The sequence below is a fragment of the Salvelinus alpinus genome, chromosome 5 (genome assembly GCF_045679555.1).
Source record: "Salvelinus alpinus chromosome 5, SLU_Salpinus.1, whole genome shotgun sequence".
Lineage (NCBI taxonomy): Eukaryota > Metazoa > Chordata > Actinopteri > Salmoniformes > Salmonidae > Salvelinus > Salvelinus alpinus.
In genome coordinates this window covers 17,777,983-17,784,704 of record NC_092090.1, presented here as the reverse complement: position 1 = coordinate 17,784,704, position 6,722 = coordinate 17,777,983, and positions in this window count along the sequence as shown.

Here is a 6,722-nt window from a genome sequence, read left to right as displayed (position 1 = left end):
TGGCTGTATTCTAGTCGTGTGGTTTGGAGGACAGGTGAGTTTAATGTGGCCAAGGACACGAAGACACACTCAATAACATGCTTCCTAGAGGAAATCTTCCTGCTGTTCATTAAGGCAGGGTGTACATCAATATTTATCCACCTTGCACACTGTCGTGTCTTTGGCATCATTAAACTGAAGACTTATTTATCAAATAACTCTCTGTAATTATTATTACGCGATTAAACTGATTAATCATGTAACTGTAATTAACTAGGAAGTTGGGGCACCAAGGAAAATATTCAGATTATAAAGTTATAATTTTCCTAAACTTTCAGATATTTGAATATCTGATCACTTAGTCTTCGAATTAATGAATTATTTACCTCATGTTAATCTCATTCCAAACGTCGTAAATTGTTGGTTATCTGCACGAACCCAGTCTTCACTATGAGTCATCCATACATCAATTGTCTTAAAATCATTTATTTACTTAGTAATTCACAGAAATGCATAAACAAACAGTAGATGGTAACAAGGAAATGATGACGGAGTTTCCCTTGGGGGATAAACCGGTATCGTGGCTTGGTGGACACAAAGGGAAGTGGGGGTCAACTGAGATGAGACACTACAAAGTTGATAACTATAACAATTGAAATGCTAATCCTTTGCACATGAACGCTCACTCATTCGGGAATAATTGCAATCAATATATATATTTACGCTCAGTGTGTCGTCGTGATCTCTGTTGAAAAGTTTGTCCGCCCTCTGTCGGGGTTAGAGTGACATTCATTCATGTCGTTATAGCATAGATGTTACGGGGGTTGTCGTTCTTCGCGTTCAATGATACAGAATTCCTATCTGCAGACTAGTAATTAATATCAAAGACTTGTTCTTATTCTATCGGTATCGATAGTCTAAGAGTTTAACCACGTGGTATGGTTAAAAGATTCAGCCGTCTACTCAAACCTTAACTTATACTCAGGTTTATGGTCTCCTCTCAAACCTTGGCCCTCTCGTTATCGAGGTAAGCTGGTCTGGTGATAGAAAACCCGGGTGGGGGTTTTATTCGGAAGAGCAGAAAAGGGCCTGTCCCAGGATGCCCGACCGTAACTGTGCTCATGGGCGGTCCTCTGATTTAGTTAAACTCCAAAGGGAATTGGAGTTTCCGTCATTAAACAGTCCAAATCACATTACACAATTTCACAAACAGTATCATCCTCACTCATTCATCTTATACAACAATTAGATGTAAGCCTCATATCTGAGGCTATTGTATAAACAGCGTTATGGTAATGTTGCCGTATTGTGTCTCATGAGTTTCACAAAATTGTACCAAACGGACTAGTTCGTAGCTGGATTCTTCACCGATCTTTTATACCTTCTCTAGAACATAAATGTTGTTCGGACCTCAAGGTCTGTGAGGTGGAAGAAATTCCTTTATTCTCTCTATGAAAACTACTCTCTCTCTATACTGTGGCCACGAGGAGATAATCTCCTCCAGGAATTTACGACCTGAGGTCGCAGCAGCCTGAGTGTAGGAGACAGAGGGGGATGTGCTCGCTGTACCCAAAGAGGGCAACGTCATGACAACACAATAGCTTCCACTATGGCTGATAATCAACTGAGAATGAGTTGTTTGGCAGCTCATTTACCCTGGGCTCTATTAAACCTATTCACAGTGACAAAGTCCTCTGAAGGAGCGATATCCATAACAGATCACAACACTAACGATGTGCCCTCCACACCATAATGTCATATCATCTGGCCCTTTACCAGACACCTAGCCCCAAGTCAATCAGCCCTTTACCAAACACCTAGCCCCAAGTCAATCAACCCTTTACCAGACACCTAGCCCCAAGTCAATCAGCCCTTTACCAGACACCTAGCCCCAAGTCAATCAACCCTTTACCAGACACCTAGCCCCAAGTCAATCAGCCCTTTACCAGACACCTAGCCCCAAGTCAATCAACCCTTTACCAGACACCTAGCCCCAAGTCAATCAGCCCTTTACCAGACTCCTAGCCCCAAGTCAATCAGCCCTTTACCAAACACCTAGCCCCAAGTCAATCAACCCTTTACCAAACACCTAGCCCCAAGTCAATCAACCCTTTACCAGACACCTAGCCCCAAGTCAATCAGCCCTTTACCAGACACCTAGCCCCAAGTCAATCGACCCTTTACCAGACACCTAGCCCCAAGTCCATCGACCCTTTACCAGACACCTAGCCCCAAGTCAATCAACCCTTTACCAGACACCTAGCCCCAAGTCAATCAGCCCTTTACCAGACACCTAGCCCCAAGTCCATCAACCCTTTACCAGACACCTAGCCCCAAGTCAATCAACCCTTTACCAAACACCTAGCCCCAAGTCAATCAACCCTTTACCAGACACCTAGCCCCAAGTCAATCAGCCCTTTACCAGACACCTAGCCCCAAGTCAATCAACCCTTTACCAGACACCTAGCCCCAAGTCCATCAACCCTTTACCAGACACCTAGCCCCAAGTCAATCAACCCTTTACCAGACACCTAGCCCCAAGTCAATCAGCCCTTTACCAGACACCTAGCCCCAAGTCCATCGACCCTTTACCAGACACCTAGCCCCAAGTCAATCGACCCTTTACCAGACACCTAGCCCCAAGTCCATCAACCCTTTACCAGACACCTAGCCCCAAGTCAATCAACCCTTTACCAGACATCTACTGTAGCCCCAAGTCAATCAGCCCTTTACCAGACACCTAGCCCCAAGTCAATCAGCCCTTTACCAGACACCAGACCCTTATATCAACTGGATTGTTATGCAGCATCTTAGTAGTTCCTAAACTGTTGGTTGGGACCCACGTATGGGTCACGGGAGGACTACGAATTTGTTTTGTTTCATTCATCTGTTGCTAGTTAATTCTTTTAAATTGGCCCAAAGAGCTCATTCCCACATCAATGTGTGGAATTCATTAGCTTTGTCAAGAGAATATGAGACCAGGCCTCTTCCACTGCTACAAATCAGTCATGTCTCGAGACCTGAATATGACTCAAGTCAAAACCGGCAACAAGATTCTGTACTGGACTTTGAAGTATGTTTAAGTTTCTAAATATGTAAAGGTGAAGTGTTGTCGGGTTATGACGGGCATCTCCCTTAATTGCAGCTGTGAACGGACAAGAGCATACTTTAAGAAACCCTGAGTACTGTCTGTGAACGGACAAGACCATCCATTGAGAAACCCTGAGTACTGTCTGTGAACAGACAAGACCATCCATGGAGAAACCCTGAGTACTGTCTGTGAACGGACAAGACCATCCATGGAGAAACCCTGAGTACTGTCTGTGAACAGACAAGACCATCCATGGAGAAACCCTGAGTACTGTCTGTGAACAGACAAGACCATCCATGGAGAAACCCTGAGTACTGTCTGTGAACAGACAAGACCATCCATTGAGGAACCCTGAGTACTGTCTGAACGGACAAGACCATCCATTGAGGAACCCTGAGTACTGTCTGAACGGACAAGACCATCCATTGAGGAACCCTGAGTACTGTCTGTGAACGGACAAGACCATCCATTGAGGAACCCTGAGTACTGTCTGAACGGACAAGACCATCCATTGAGGAACCCTGAGTACTGTCTGAACGGACAAGACCATCCATTGAGGAACCCTGAGTACTGTCTGAACGGACAAGACCATCCATTGAGGAACCCTGAGTACTGTCTGTGAACGGTGTTACGTTCCCCAGTTTCTGTGTTGTAGCTTTTGTATTTGAGTGTGTGTTTCAGGACATTGCTTCCTGAGTTCTCCCCTGGTGGGCGTGTTACGCTCTGGTGGGCGTGTTACGTTCCCTCTTCATAGAGGCGTGCGTAACATAATGGGGGCTCATCCAAGATTCCATTAAACCCACCGGACCCTGCTGCTCTGAGCTCTCTGTGGTTAGTGATTGAGGTGTGATGGTAGGTTGTGAGTTTGGATGACTTGTTTAGTTTGTGTGTTCAGTATATTGCTGTGTACAAGATGGCTGCCTCAGCCATCTCCAAGTTTTTTGAAGCGCCCTCTCTTGATTGTTTGTTGAGTTTTCGAAAAGAAGACCTTATAGCTATAGCTGACCATTATGGATTTGTTATCCCTGAGAAAGTCCTAAAGGCTGAGCTTTTGGTGCTAGTCAGGGAGGGTTTAATGAGAGACCGAATTCTCTCATTGCAAGGAGAGGAGACGGGTAGACCTTCCGATGCCAAGTCGGAGGACAGGGCGGAGGAAGGGGTTGCTCGTACCCCCTTTGCATTGCCTCGATATGATCCTTTATCTTCTGCTTCAGGTCGTTCAGACGGGACCGCTAGGCTGAAGGTGAGGCTGGCCCGGTTAGAAATGGAGCAAAAAGATAAGGAGAGACAGATGCATTTTGATCTTGAAATTAGGAAAATAGAAGCCGACAAGGAGGTGAGGATCCGACAACTGGAGCTAGACGCTGGCTCCGGTACGACTCCAAAAGCTGCTCATCATCAAGCCCACTTCGATGTGAGTAAAAATATCGCTTTAGTCCCTCCATTCCGAGAGTCGGAAGTTGATTCCTATTTCTCTGCGTTTGAGCGTGTGGCTGCTGCGCTACATTGGCCACTTGAGGTTTGGCCGCTCCTGTTACAATGTAAATTGTCTGGGAAAGCCCAGGAAGTAGTAGCTGCTCTCTCCCTGGACGACAGTTTACACTACGATACAGTTAAAACTACTGTGTTGCGGGCTTATGAGTTGGTGCCTGAAGCTTACAGACAGCGCTTCAGGAACCACAAGAAACCCTCTCACCGTACTTTTGTTGAGTTTGCTAGGGACAAAGAGTCTCTGTTTAATCGATCGTGTTCAGCCAGCAAAGTTAACACCTTTGCTGATATTCGGGAGTTGATGCTGTTGGAGGATTTTAAAAGCAACCTCCCAGATAGAATTGTAGTTCATTTAAATGAACAGAAAGTGGTGACATTGGCCCAGGCAGCAGTGTTGGCAGATGAGTATGCTTTGACACACAAGACTGTCTTTGGTGCACCTCGTTTTGAAGGTAGAACGATTACGTCATCAGTGCCTCGTTCAGGTCGCTTTTCCTCTGACAAGCCTTTTCATGAAATCCGTGAATGTTTTTACTGTCACCAAAATGGTCACGTGATTGCGGACTGCCCAGTTTTGAAAAATAAACCGAAACAGTCCCAGTCACCATCCCCAAAAAGGAAAAGTTTGGGTTTAGTCAAGTCTTTGGCTCGGCCGTTGGCCCGAGTTATTGATTCAACATTGGAGAAACCGGATCCTGTCTATGCTCCGTTTATCTCTACCGGTTGTGTTTCCTTAACTGGAGAACAAGCTGATCAAAAGCCCATTAAAATCTTACGAGACACCGGGGCGGCGCAGTCAGTAATCATTACTGATGCTTTACCCTGGTCTCCTGAAACGTATTGTGGCTCACATGTTATATTACAGGGGATAGAGACAAAAACAGTACCTGTACCATTACACTGGGTCCACAGTGTCAGGCTTGGTATCAGGGCGTTTCCGTGTTGGTGTAGTGTCTACACTGCCAGTAAAAGGAGTCACATTGCTACTAGGGAATGATATTGCTGGTGGTAACGTTACTCCTGTGTTAGAGGTAGTAGAAATCCCAGAAATCAGAATTGCAGATGAGAAATTGTTTCAAGCATTTCCCCATGTTTTTCCTGCTTGTGTGTTAACGAGGGCACAATCTCGCAAGCTTGGAGATGTGGTGGATTTGGCTAGTTCCATTTTTGAGAATGTTGAAGTAGAAGACAATGCACCGAGTATTTCTTCTGCAAGGCCGACAGTTTTTACTCCTGTAAAAACTAAGGCAGGGGAGTGCAAAATCGCGCCCCAATTACATGACATTCTTTTGTCTGTCACCCCTGAGAAGGTGATTGAATGTCAAAAAGGAGACACCAGTCTTCGCAAGTGTTTTGCTTCGGTAATTTCCATTGAGGAAGCTAAAACTAGAGAGACCGCCTACTTTATGGAAGCAGGAGTTTTGATGCGGAAATGGGCACCTCATGACACTGTTAATGACTGGAGTGAAGTGTGTCAAGTGGTTGTTCCCACACCGTTCCGACAGCAGGTGCTGTCACTCGCCCATGACCAGGCGTGGTCTGGACATTTGGGGATCACAAAGACCTATAACCGAGTCCTTCGACATTTTTTCTGGCCAGGTTTGAAGTCTGACGTGGTCCAATTTTGTAAAACATGTCACATATGTCAACTCACTGGGAAAGCGAATCAAACAGTTCCTAGAGCACCGCTCTGCCCAATTCCTGTGGTGGGGGAACCATTTGAAAGAGTGATAATTGATTGTGTAGGTCCATTGCCGAAAACCAGGTCAGGTAACCAGTTCCTACTAACAATAATGTACAGATAGCCTATGTGAAGGGCTCGGCGAATGTGGTTGCTGACGCTCTATCACGGGTTTACTAACTGGGGAAGCGTTGGGTTTTGTTATTACAAACTATGTTTGCAATTTTTGTGGTGGGCGTGTTACGTTCCCCAGTTTCTGTGTTGTAGCTTTTGTATTTGAGTGTGTGTTTCAGGACATTGCTTCCTGAGTTCTCCCCAACCAGCTGATTGGTCGACCCCAGGCTAATTGATGATTGGAGCTGACCCCGCCCCCTCGTCAAGATACAGCTGTTTCTAATCACCATTGCCACCTGAAGCTATAAAAGCCAGTGTTCTGTTCAGGAGCGAGAGAGATGATAGGCAGGCTGAGATCCTTGCTGG